Below are 13,820 nucleotides of genomic sequence, written 5' to 3' on the forward strand. Positions count from 1 at the left end.
TTGCTTCCAAATCTCAACTCACCGACCACAAAGTTTCCATTGACGGCATTGCACCTGAAACACGCTGTTGCAGTCCCAGAGGTGTCCACATATATGCCCTTTTGGTAACACCATCACCATCCGAGAGACAGCGCTAGTGCTGGTGCAGGGAGAGGTTGCAGTGCATGCTTTTCTACCTTTCATGGCAGCTTCCTCCTCAGCCCTACAAATATCCTCTTGCCACCAACATGCACTTTCTTCCCCCACCCCCAACCAGCACACAGAGGCACACGAAACACACACCAATGCCCACTCCAAATCCACTCTGAGAAAATAATGAGGGAAAAAGAACTGAGGTTTTACGCCAGCCGTGGTGTCTTTATTCTACCAGGAGATACAACTTTGGGACAATGGGATGATTCTCTAGTGACGGATTTGCCAGTTCCAGAAGGGGTGCTAATTTGCTCGAACCCCTCAGTGAACACCTCCTAAGTCACAGTGACGCACCTGCAGAGAAATCCAACTTTTGAATTATTTTTGTTTGTAAAATTGAATGCACTCAATCCTAAAATTTGTAGGCCTTTGAGATAGGAAAGGAAGAGAAAACCAAAAGAATAGACATATATCAACTATGTGCTGGGGTCTGGGGCACGTGGTGTGTGCATGTGTGCTGTAGACCGGTGTTGTGGGTGACGGTGTAACAGGAGGAGAAGAGAAAGTAAAATAAAAATGTTTATCCTGAGTTAATATCCTGAGTTATTAGGATAGCATGATAACATTCTGAGCAAGATTCCTGGAAGTGTGCTTTACCCGTTGAGAGTCTTTTCCCTCAAGTAGTGGATTTCTCATTTCTTAAGTAAGGACTCCATGCAGGCGTGTAGCCAAGAGAGAAGGTTTGACTGCACTTATGTCAAAAGACATTCTTCCCCTTGGAACTGATTGAGATGCTCCCTGATCATCAGGAATCCCTGATGATGTTACCCTGCAGATTGTGTGTGTGTGTGTGTGTGTGTGCATGCGTGTGTGCACGTGTGCGTGTGTGATGTCATTATATCTAAAAGCATTTTCTTGAAGATATAAGCTAACTCTGGAAGATTCTAATCTGCAATCTTTCAGTAGGTATAGTGTTTTTTACTAGTATAAAATATAAAATACTTATAAGAATTTGTGTTACTAATAAGAAACAGGAAAACCATTTCTCCCGAGGCATGTTATAATGGTGGTGATAAATTATGTCTAATAGAAAATATCTAATTTTATTAGTAATAATCTTCTTTTACTTGGTCCTTAAATTCTCAAAGATTCTCATAGCTGAGTTAAAAGCACAAACAGTCGACTTTAAAACTTGACAAGTCCTACTGATGAGGTGTTTTCTCTGGGATCATTTCTATAATTTTTTTTTAAACTATCAGTGTAAGCGCCCTTTCCATGAAAAAAATTACTCAAATACTTATAATGGTCAACATTTCTTAAGGAGCAGATTGTGCTTTGCAAGTTGTGCCCTTAAAACAGCACTCAGACCAAAGCAATACATAAATAAATGTATAAAGACTGTTGTAAAGTCTACATACCTGTCAAAACTCTTTTGCAGATGCCTTTATGAATCGTTAAGTATATTAATGCATCGGATCTCTAGAGATGCTGAAATCAAACATTAAATTTCGTGGTATCATTTAGGTGGCTGTGGTGTGATTTAGTGAGAATTTTCTTTGGGTAATGGAATTAAGTGGTTACAAGTCCATAGAGGCCCCATTCAGCACGGCAGACAGGTGAGCGAAAAGAAGAAGTGTATCAGATAGTTTTTCAAAGAAGGGGAAATAAAATCCCCCCCAAGGTCACTTTTTTCCCCTCTAAGTTCAAAGCATGTTTTTGTTTTTGTTTTTCACTCGGCAAAGCAGCAAGCTCCTATTTTGGCAGTAAAAGGCAGTATTTTCTTCATGTACGAAATGAGTGTTGAACTCAATAGGAGGCTTTGTTCAAGTCCAGCCTGGCTCTTCTCCAGGCTCCCAGGTCATAGTGACGTGCCAGCCATCTCTATGGCTCTGCAACGGCCAGCATCCTGCTCTCAAGATGACACCAACTCTGTGCTCAGTATGTTCCCATTTAAAGAAAAGATTATGCTCTATCCTAACCTCAGACAAACTCGGTGCCATTTAAACTCTAATGGATGGTGAGGTTCTTTCCTAAGACCGAGATCAAAGAATTGGAGTGGAAAAACAGCTTCCTCAGGAGGAGACTCGGTTCCCTGGTCTTACTCGGTTGCAGCCAGAAATTAGTGGGCCTTTCTTTCTAAAGACCAGGAGCAAGCTGGTTGAAATCAGAATACAACAGATTTTCAAATGACTAAAATGCAGTTCTACCTTTAAAAAAGAGACAAAATAATTTCTTGAAATCACATACTTGCTCCCGAACAACTCTATGATTTCCTAATAGATTTGTTTAAAATAGTACCTGACGTTATTTAAACTGTCACACTGCCGACTCAAATCTGACAGGTCTGACACCTGAACTACATTGTTTTCTGACTTACACAGACAGGTAAGTCCAGAATTTCCCCTTGTGGATTTCCTAGAATATTAATTTGGTTAATAGATAAATTCCCCCAAAAAGGTCTTCATGGGAAACAAGGAGTTAAACAAAGTTCATTTGATTTCTTTGCTACCAGACTTTTTCAAAGGCTTTACTTCCCAAGACAAAGGCTGAGTATGCAGTGTTTACGTTGAAATCCTGTTTTGTAGGGGGAGACCCTTTGGAATTAATATTCTGCTGTACTTACTTTGGGAAATGTGGGTTTAGTTGATCCCTTTCTTCAGACATAAGATGCTCCCACCACTGGATTTTTACACTTATTCCCTTTGCCTGAACTACTAGCCCCGGGCAACCACTCTGCCGGCTTCCCACATAGCCCTCGGCTTTACTCTCAGGTTACTTTCTCAGAGAGGCTTGTTCTGACCAACTTTTTAAAATTCAGGTACTGGGGTGCCTGGGTGGCTCAGTCGGTTAAGCCCCTGCCTTTGGTTCAGGTCATGATCTCGGGGTCCTGGGATCGAGCCCCGCATCCGGCTCCCTGCTTTGCAGAGAGTCTGCTTCTCCCTCTCCCACTCCCCCTGCTTGTGCTCGCTCACTCTCTCTCTGTCAAATAAATAAATAGAATCTTTAAAAGAAATAAAATAAAATTCAGGTACTTTGCTCAACATTCCCCAGCCTTCTTCCCTGTTTATTTTCCAATGGAGCACCTGCTAGCTTGTCTTGTGGTGTTGTTGATTGTCTCTGTCTCCCTCCCAGCTAGAAGGGAGGCTCCTTAAAGGCAGGGACCATCACATTGCCGTGTACAAGGGACATTTCTCAGCCTTCATCTTACTCAGGCTCTCAGAAGAATTTGACACCGTTGAATACTCTGTCAACTGTGAAAATATTGAAATACTTTGAAAATCCTTGGCTTCCAGGATGTGGCCATCTTTCCTCCCTGACTGTCCAGCCTTCACACATCCACCCTAGGTTCTCCTCATGTTTCTGCCTTTTAAACTTGACAATGCTGAGGGCTCAGTCTTTGCTTTATCTTCACTCTCTTCCTGGGTAACCTCACAAAATTCGTGGTTTTATTTTTTTAAGATTTATTTATTTTATTTGAGAGAGAGAGAGAATGAGCAGGAGGGGCAGAGAGTCTTAAGCCAACTCCACACTGAGTGCAGAGCCCAAAGTGGTGCTTGATCTCAAGACCCTGAGGTCACAACCTGAGCCAAAACCAAGAGTTGGTTGCTTAACTGATTTCACCACCCAGGTGCCCCCAAATTCACAGTTTTAAATATCATCTATAAGCTAGTGACTCCTAAGTCATGTCCATAGCCCAGAGGTCTCCTACCTTGTAGTGTTAATGTCTGAGCTTATCAGAGCAAGATAACCTACACTGTGTCTAATTTTACTACCAAAATGAAAGGTTTATTTCTCACTGCCAGAAAATGCTCTACTGCTGTTTCCGGTTAGGCAGCTCTACTGGGCTTGGAGCTCACCTCCAACAAGTGGCTTTCTGCATTGTGGGACTCCCTTATCTTCTAGAGCCCCAGAGTCCTTCACTTCCAGCCACGTGGAAAAGAGAGAAAGATCATGCAAGATTCATAATTATCTTATGTTTGGGACTGGAAATGGTGGATCTTCCTTCTACCTACATTTCATTCTCCAGAACGTAGTCCTATGTGTCACCTCTTAATAAGGGGGTTGGGAAATGTAGTTTAACGAGGATCCCAGGAAGAGGAGACCAAGGTATTGATGAGCTGTACCAACTCCATTACAAGGACTAAGAAGCAGAACAACCAATTTTGTAAATTGTCTAAGCCTGTCCCGACAGAACCCTACCTACTGTTTATTTTGGAAATGCATTATTGGTACTTTTTTAAATTTAAATTTAATTTAATTTTAACTCCAGTATAGTTAACATGCAGTGTTGTATTAGTTTCAGGTGTACAATATAGTGATTCAACACTTCCAAACATCACCCAGTGCTCATCATGACAAGTGCATTTCTTTTTTTTTTAGCAATAAAGTATTTTTATTTTATTTTTAATTTCTTTATTGTTATGTTTATTACCATACACTACATCATTAGTTTTTGATGTAGTGTTCCATGATTCATTGTTTGTGCATAACACCCCGTGCTCCATGCAGAATGTGCCCTCTTTAATACCCATCACCAGGCTAACCCATCCCCCCACCCCCCTCCCCTCTAGAACCCTCAGTTTGTTTTTCAGAGTCCATCGTCTCTCATGGTTCCTCTCCCCCTCTGACTTACTCCCCTTCATTCTTCCTCTCCTGCTATCTTCTTCTTTTTTTTTTCTTAACATATATCGCATTATTTGTTTCAGAAGTACAGATCTGTGATTGAACAGTCTTGCACAATTCACCACGCTCACCATAGCACATACCCTCCCCAATGTCTATCACCCAGCCACCCCATCCCTCCCACCCCCCACCACTCCAGGAACCCTCAGTTTGTTTCCTGAGATTAAGAATTCCTCATATCAGTGAGGTCATATGATACATGTCTTTCTCTGATTGACTTATTTCACTCAGCATAACACCCTCCAGTTCCATCCACGTCGTTGCAAATGGCAAGATCTCATTCCTTTTGATGGCTGCATAATATTCCATTGTGTATATATACCACTTCTTCTTTATCCATTCATCTGTCGATAGACATCTTGGCTCTTTCCACAGTTTGGCTATTGTGGACATTGCTGCTATAAACACTGTGGTGCACATACCCCTTCGGATCCCTACATTTGTATCTTTGTGGTAAATACCCAGTAGTGCAGTTGCTGGATCATATGGTAGCTCTATTTTCAACTGTTTGAGGAACCTCCATACTGTTTTCCAGAGTGGTTGCACCAGCTTGCATTCCCACCAACAGTGTAGGAAGGTTCCCCTTTCTCCGCATCCCCGCCCACATCTGTCGTTTCCCGACTTGTTAATTTTAGCCATTCTGACTGGTGTGAGGGGGTATCTCATTGAGGTTTTGATTTGGATTTCCCTGATGCCGAGAGATGTTGAGCACTTCTTCGTGTGTCTGTTGGCCATTTGGATGTCTTCTTTGGAAAAATGTCTGTTCATGTCTTCTGCCCATTTCTTGATTGGATTATTTGTTCTTTGGTGTTGAGTTTGATAAGTTCTTTATAGATTTTGGATACTAGCCCTTTGTCTGATACGTCATTTGCAAATATTTTCTCCCATTCTGTCGGTTGTCTTTTGGTTTTGTGGACTGTTTCTTTTGCTGTGCAAAAGCTTTTTATCTTGATGAAATCCCAATAGTTCATTTTTGCCCTTGCTTCCCTTGCCTTTGGCGATGTTTCTAGGAAGAAGTTGCTGCGGCTGAGGTCGAAGAGGTTGCTGCCTGTGTTCACCTTTAGGATTTTGATGGACTCCTATCTCACGTTTATGTCTTTCAACCATTTGGAGTCTATTTTTGTGTGTGGTGTAAGGAAATGGTCCAATTTCATTCTTTTGCATGTGGCTGTCCAATTTTCCCAACACCATTTGTGAAGAGACTGTCTTTTTTCCATTGGACGTTCTTTCCTGCGTTATCAAAGATTAGTTGACCATGGAGTTGAGGGTCCATTTCTGGGCTCTCTATTCTGTTCCATTGATCTATGTGTCTGTTTTTGTGCCAGTATCATACTGTCTTGATGATGACAGCTTTGTAATAGAGCTGGAAGTCTGGAATTGTGATGCCACCACCTTTGCTTTTCTTTTTCAACATTCCTCTGGCTATTCGGGGTCTCTTCTGGTTCCATACACATTTTAGGATTATTTGTTCCATTTCTTTGAAAAAAGTAGATGGTATTTTGATGGGGATGGCATTGAATGTGTAGATTGCTCTGGGTAGCATTGACATCTTCACAATGTATGTTCTTCCAATCCATGAGCATGGAACGTTTTTCCATTTCTTTGTGTCTTCCCCAATTTCTTTCATGAGTATTTTATAGTTTTCTGAGTACAGATCCTTCGCCTCTTTGGTTAAATTTATTCCTAGGTATCTTATGGTTTTGGGTGCAATTGTAAATGGGATCGACTCCTTGTTTTGTCTCTCTTCTGTCTTGTTGTTGGTGTATAGGAATGCCACTGATTTCTGTGCATTAATTTTATATCCTGCTCCTTTACTGAATTCCTGTATGAGTTCTAGCAGTTTTGGGGTGGAGTCTTTTGGATTTTCCACATACAGTATCATATCATCTGCGAAGAGTGAGAGTTTGACTTCCTCTTTGCTGATTTGGATGCCTTTGATTTCTTCTTGTTGTCTGATTGCTGTGGCTAGGACTTCTAATACTATGTTGAATAGCAGTGGTGATAGTGGACATCCCTGCCGCATTCCTGACCTTAGGGGAAAAGCTCTCAGCTTTTCGCCATTGAGAATGATATTCACTGTAGGTTTTTCATAGATGGCTTTTATGATATTGAGGTATGTACCCTCTATCCCTATACTCTGGAGAGTTTTGATCAAGAAAGGATGCTGCACTTTGTCAAATGCTTTCTCTGCATCTGTTGAGAGGATCATATGATTCTTGTTCTTTCTTTTGTTAATGTATTGTATCACGTTGATTGATTTGTGGATGTTGAACCAACCTTGCAGCCCAGGGATAAATCCCACTTGGTCATGGTGAATAATCCTTTTAATGTACCGTTGGATCCTATTGGCTAGTATTTTGGTGAGAACTTTGGCATCCATGTTCCTCAAGGATATCGGTCTGTAATTCTCCTTTTTGATGGGGTCTTTGTCTGGTTTTGGGATCAAGGTAATGCTGGCCTCATAAAATGAGTTTGGAAGTTTTCCTTCCATTTCTATTTTTTGGAACAGTTTCAGGAGAACAGGTATTAATTCTTCTTGAAATGTCTGATAGAATTCCCCTGGGAAGCCATCTGGCCCTGGGCTTTTGTTTGTTGGGAGATTTTTGATGACTGCTTCAATTTCCTTAGCGGTTATAGGGTTATAGGTCTGTTCAGGTTTTCTATTTCTTCCTGGTTCAGTTTTGGTAGTTGATACATCTCTAGGAATGCACCCATTTCTTCCAGGTTATCTAATTTGCTGGCATAGAGTTGCTCATAATATGTTCTTATAATTGTTTGTATTTCTTTGGTGTTGGTTGTGATCTCTCCTCTTTCATTCATGATTTTGTTGATTTGAGTCATTTCTCTTTTCTTTTTGATAAGTCTGGCCAGGGGTTTATCAATCTTGTTAATTCTTTCAAAGAACCAGCTCCTAGTTTCGTTGATCTGTTCTACTGTTCTTTTGGTTTCTATTTCAATGATTTCTGCTCTGATCTTTATTATTTCTCTTCTCCTGATGGGTTTAGGCTTTATTTGCTGTTTTTTCTCTAGCTCCTTTCGGTGTAGGGTTAGGTTGTGTATTTGAGACCTTTCTTGTTTCTTGAGAAAGGCTTGTATTGCTATATACTTTCCTCTCAGGACTGCCTTTGCTGTATCCCAAAGATTTTGAAGAGTTGTGTTTTCATTTTCCTTGGTTTCCATGAATTTTTTAAATTCTTCTTCAATTTCCTGGTTGACCCATTCATTCTTTAGTAGGATGCTCTTTAGCCTCCATGTATTTGGGTTCTTTCCGACTTTCCTCTTGTGATTGAGTTCTAGTTTCAAAGCATTGTGGTCTGAAAATATGCAGGGAACGATCCCAATCTTTTGGTACCGGTTGAGACCTGATTTGTGACCTAGGATGTGATCAATTCTGGAGAATGTTCCATGGGCACTAGAGAAGAATGTGTATTCCGTTGCTTTGGGATGGAATGTTCTGAATATGTCTGTGAAGTCCATTTGGTCCAGTGTTTCATTTAAAGTCTTTATTTCCTTGTTGATCTTTTGCTTAGATGATCTGTCCATTTCAGTCAGGGGGCTGTTAAAGTCCCCCACTATTATTGTATTGTTGTCAATGTGTTTCTTTGCTTTTGTTATTAATTGCCTTATAAAATTGGCTGCTCCCATGTTAGGGGCATAGATTTTTACAATTGTTAGATCTTCTTGTTGGATAGACCCTTTAAGTAGGATATAGTGTCCTTCTTCATCTCTTATTACAGTCTTTGTTTTAAAATCTAATTTGTCTGATATAAGGATTGCCACCCCAGCTTTCTTTTGGTGTCCATTAGCATGGTAAATGGTTTTCCACCCTCTCACTTTCAATGTGGGCGTGTCTTTGGGTCTAAAATGAGTCTCTTGCAGACAGCATATCGATGGGTCTTGTTTTTTAATCCAATCTGATAGCCTGTGTCTTTTGATTGGGACATTTAGTCCATTTACATTCAGGGTAACTATTGAAAGATATGAATTTAGTGCCATTGTATTGCCTGTAAGGTGACTGTTACTCTATATTGTCTGTGTTCCTTTCTGGTCTTTGCTGCTTTTAGGCTCTCTCTTTGCTTAGAGGACCACTTTCAAGATTTCTTGTAGGGCTGGTTTCGTGTTTGCAAATTCCTTTAGTTTTTGTTTGTCCTGAAAGCTTTTTATCTCTCCTTCTATCTTCAATGACAGTCTAGCTGGATATAGTATTCTTGGCTGCATATTTTTCTCGTTCAGTGCTCTGAAGATATCTTGCCAGTCCGTTCTGGCCTGCCAGGTCTCTGTGGATAGGTCTGTTGCCAATCTAATGTTTCTACCATTGTAGGTTACATATCTCTTCTCCCGAGCTGCTTTCAGGATTTTCTCTTTGTCTCTGAGACTCGTAAGTTTTACTATTAGATGTCAGGGTGTTGACCTATTTTTATTGATTTTGAGAGGGGTTCTCTGTGCCTCCTGGATTTTGATGCCTGTTTCCTTCCCCAAATTAGGGAAGTTCTCTGCTATTATTTGCTCCAATATACCTTCTGCCCCTCTCTCTCTTTCTTCTTCTTCTGGGATCCCAATTATTCTAATGTTGTTTCATCTTATCGTATCACTTATCTCTCGAATTCTGCCCTTGTGATCCTGTAGTTGTTTATCTCTCTTTTTCTCAGCCTCTTTATTTTCCATCATTTGGTCTTCTATATCACTGATTCTCTCTTCTGCCTCATTTAGCCTAGCAGTTAGTGCCCCCATTTTTGATTGCACCTCATTGATAGCCTTTTTGATTTCAACTTGGTTAGATTTTAGTTCTTTTATTTCTCCAGAAAGGGTGTCTCTAATAACTTCCACACTTTTTTCAAGCCCAGCTAGTATCTTTAAAGTCATGATTCTGAACTCTAAGTCTGACATCATACTAATGTCCGTATTGAGTAGGTCCCTGGCAGACGGTACTACCTCTTGTTCTTTTTGCTGAGGTGACTTTTTTCGTCTTGTCATTTTGTCCAGAGGAGAATAGATGAATGAGAGAACAAAATGCTAACAGGTTAACAACGTCCCCAGCAAATATACTCTATACAAATCAGAAAAGACCTGAAACCAGGGGAAAAGAAAGGGAAAGAAAGAAAAAAGAAAGAGAAAAAAAAAGGAAAAGATAAAACCAAACAAAAACAGAACAAATAAAAAAACTGAATATGATCAAATATGATCAGACTAGTGTATAGATCAGTGCCACACACTAGATTTTGGGCGTATTTTGGTCTGTTAGAAGAAAGTGCCTCCTAATATTTTAAAGGAAGAAAGACTTATATATGTACAAAATAAGGGTTGATAACAATGAAGGGATGGAAGATGACTGTAAAGATGAAAGTTATAAAAGATTTTATAAAAGAAATTGATAAGATGTTGTTTGACAAAAGAAAGAAGAAGATTAAAAAACAAAGAAGAAAAGAAAAAAAAAAAGGAGAGAATGTGATCAGGCAGGAGACTAGAACAAAGCCATACACTAGTGATTTAGGGTCTATTTTGATCTGTTAGAAGAAACTGTATCTCAAAATTTTAAAGAGAGAACAACTTATATATATATGCCAAAAATAAGGGTAACTACTATGAAGGGATAAAATATGACTCTAAAAAAATGAAAAAAACATTTTTTTTAAAAAGGGATTGATAAGATGTTGGTTGAAAAAGGGAAAAAGAAAAATTAAAAAAAAGAAAAAAACAGAAAAATCAACTTTGAAAAACTAATGAATCATGGTAAAAAAGCCATGAATTCTATGTGCAGTATTCCCCTAGCGCTGGAGTTCTCCCGTTCTCCTTGATCGGTAAACTTGGTCTTGGCTTGCTGGCTGTTCGTGCTGATCTTCTGGGGGAGGGGCCTGTTGCCGTGGTTCCCAAACGTCTTTGCCGGAGGCGGAATTGCCCCGCCCTTGTCGGGCCGGGCTAAGCAAGCTGCTCGTGTTTGCTCTCGGGAGCTTTTGTTCCCTGCAAGCTCTTGGTACAGCTTTGGAGGATGAGAGTGAAAATGGTGGCCTCCCAATCTCTGCCTGGAGGAGCCGAGAACTCGGGGCACCGCCCCCCAGTGCGCCCCAGAGAAAAGCAGTCACTCCCGTCTCCCCGGTCTCCAGCCGCACTCCGTGCTCACCCGGCCTGTGACCGAGCGTTTCTATCTCTGGCACCCGACCCTGTGTGGAGTCTCCAAACCCAGCAGATCCCTGCGGTGCGCTCCCGCGCCGCTCCTCCCGGGGGAGGAAGGGGAGTCTCCCTGGCTCTGCTGCTTGTTGGGTCCCTGCTGGAGGAGCAGTGGCCCGACTGGGCCGCGGATCACAGTTTATGGCAACCCCGAGCTGAAAGCCCGCGCCTCAGCTCCGTCTCTGCAGCCGGCTTCCCCGCTCCGATACCCGGGAGCTCTGCCGCACTCAGGCACCCCCGGTCTTTCTGTGACCCTGAGGGTCCTGAGACCACACTGTCCCATGAGGGTTCCACCCCTTGCTAAGCCACTGGAGTGACGTCCCTCCGCGGAGCCGACTTCTAAAAGGTCCGCTTTTGTGCTCCGCGGCTCTATCACTTGCCAGAAGCGGCCGACGGAGGCCCCCTCCCCCGCCGTCTATCCTCCCGAATATCGCCGCAGATTCACTTCTCCGCACGTCCTACCTTCCAGTAAGTGGTCGCTTTTCTGTTCAGAGTTGTAGCTGTTCTTCTCTTCGATCTCCTGTTGAGTTCGTAGGTGTTCAGAATGGTTTGATCCCTATTCAGCTGAATTCCTGGGACCAGACGAAACCCAGCTCTCCTACTCCTCCGCCATCTTGCTCCGCCCCCGACAAGTGCATTTCTTAATCCCCATCCCCTATTTCCGCCATGCCCCCCATCAGCCTCCCCTCTGGTAACCATCTGTTTGTTCTCTATAGTTAAGAGTCTATTTCTTGGTTTGTCTCTCTCCCTTTTTCCCTTGCTTGTTTGTTTTGTTTCTTAAATTCCACATGTGATTGAAATCATTTGGTATTTGTCCTTCTTTGAAATCTCTCTTACTCTCTAGTTCCATCCATGTCATTGCAAATGGCAAGATTTCGGGGTTTTTTTATGGCTGAATAATATTCCATTGTATTTATATACCACATCTTCATTCATCTGTCGATGGACACTTGGGCTGTTTCCATAATTTAGCTATTGTAAATAGTGCTTCAATAAATCATCAGAGTGCATGTATCCTTTTGAATTAGTGTTTTTGTATTTTGAGGGTAAATAGCCAGTAGTATGATTACTAGATCATAGGATAGTTCTCTTTTGAACATTTTGAGGAAACTCCATACTGTGTTTTTAGAGTGGATGCACCAGTTTGCATCAGTGCAAGAGGGTTCTTTTTTCTCCACATTCTTGTCAACACGTTGTTTCTTATGTTTTTTATTTTAGCTATTCTGGCAAGTGTTATTGGTAGCTTTTGATATGGAGAAGTTTTTGATATGTGTACTTAGTGATTGGAAATGAAACGTGCACCAATACAAGAAAATTTTTAGCTGACTCAAATCTCTTGCAGAATAAGGCCATGTTAAAATGAATGTATCTATGCTAAAAAAAAAAAAGGTACAATATTCCCCAATAAGGCAGGATCAATATGGGGATATTCAGGTTTATCTTTAAAGCTTCTAAGTCCTTTTTAAGGTATTGTTCATTCTGTTCTAATAACAACAGAATTAATCTCACTGATCTGATTAATCTTACCTGAATTAGTAAGCATATGCATCCTTAAAACCCACATGAAGATAGTCAACAGTCAAAATTTTGCTGATGTAAAGAGTTTAAATGAGCCTATAGTAGAGAAATAAAAGCTTTGACCATAAGAATGGACAGGTCTGGATTCAAATTCATTCAATCTCTTACTTGATATGTGAATTTGGCCAAGTATTTAACTACTCTAAGTAAGGTTATGCTTCCTCACCTATAAAATTGTTATACTATAATAGATAATATAATACATAGATAATACCTACATAATATTGCCATAAGTGTCACATGAGTTAACATATATAAAAGCTCCTGGCAGATACTAAATGCCCAATTCTTAGCTATTAAATTACCTTTATTGATTTTAGTGTTTTCTCCTAAATTGTTACTTATTAAGACCTCAACATTTTATTATCCTTGCTAATTACAACCTTAGTTACAAACCAAAGACATTTGTGTGGTTAAAGGCTTAACATTAGCCAAAAATTTGCTTTGAGTGATTTCTGTGTCATTTCCACCATGCTTCTTTCTCTAAGAGACACCATGATTTTTGTGAGTTCAAATACTAAATGGCAGGTTGAATCATATGAACAATACTGTATCTTCTGGCATTGATTTCCTGTGCAAATCAGTAATTCAAGCAACCTGGGTTTCTCCATGAATTGGCATTTAAATAAGGAAAAACAATAATCTGTTTACCACTTAGGGACCCCGAGGGAAATTGAAGATGAAATATTGTGTACCTACCACAAAGTATTTGCTATTTAATGGTCAGATATAGACCCTTTTAAAGGTCACTGTGGTTAGAGAAGCTAGAAGTGATTTTTATGGCAAATTAAGTTTCCATTGCTTGAGCTCAGCTCTGCAGACTCAAGAGTGACCATGCTGGATGGTCTTGCATTCCACTCCCTCCATCTGGCAGCAGTCATGGTCACCTCTTCACTCATCTTGCTTGGCCAGCAATGAGATTGCCAGAGCCAAAGAAGGATGCAGTTCTCCTATGTGGAGCTCTATCAAGTAGGAAGTTAAAAAAGTAATTGGGATTTTCTTGGTTTTCTTGTTAGTAAAGCCTTTCCTACCAGGCATGAGGTGATACCAGTGTAATCAAGATAGTCCTTAAATTTACAGTCACATTTTCTATTATCTTGGCAAAAATTTGACAGGTATGCACCACGAGATGATTTTTGAGTTGTTTTCCTTTCCTTCCTTCTCTTCTTCCTTCCTTCCTTCCTTCCTTCCTTCCTTCCTTCCTCCCTTCCTCCCTCCCTCTCTCCTTCCCTTCCTTCCTTCCTTTTTCCTTCCTTCCTTCC

The 13,820-nt window shown here is 40.8% G+C and overlaps 1 protein-coding gene across 3 annotated transcripts in view; it reads left to right on the forward strand.

Moving 5' to 3' along the window:
- The window catches only part of CLVS1 (clavesin 1), a 187,333-nt gene that overhangs the window by 124,811 nt on the left and 48,702 nt on the right, over positions 1-13,820 (forward strand). The window lies entirely within an intron of this gene.

This window comes from Zalophus californianus, chromosome 4 (assembly GCF_009762305.2).
Source record: "Zalophus californianus isolate mZalCal1 chromosome 4, mZalCal1.pri.v2, whole genome shotgun sequence".
In the NCBI taxonomy this organism is placed as follows: domain Eukaryota; kingdom Metazoa; phylum Chordata; class Mammalia; order Carnivora; family Otariidae; genus Zalophus; species Zalophus californianus.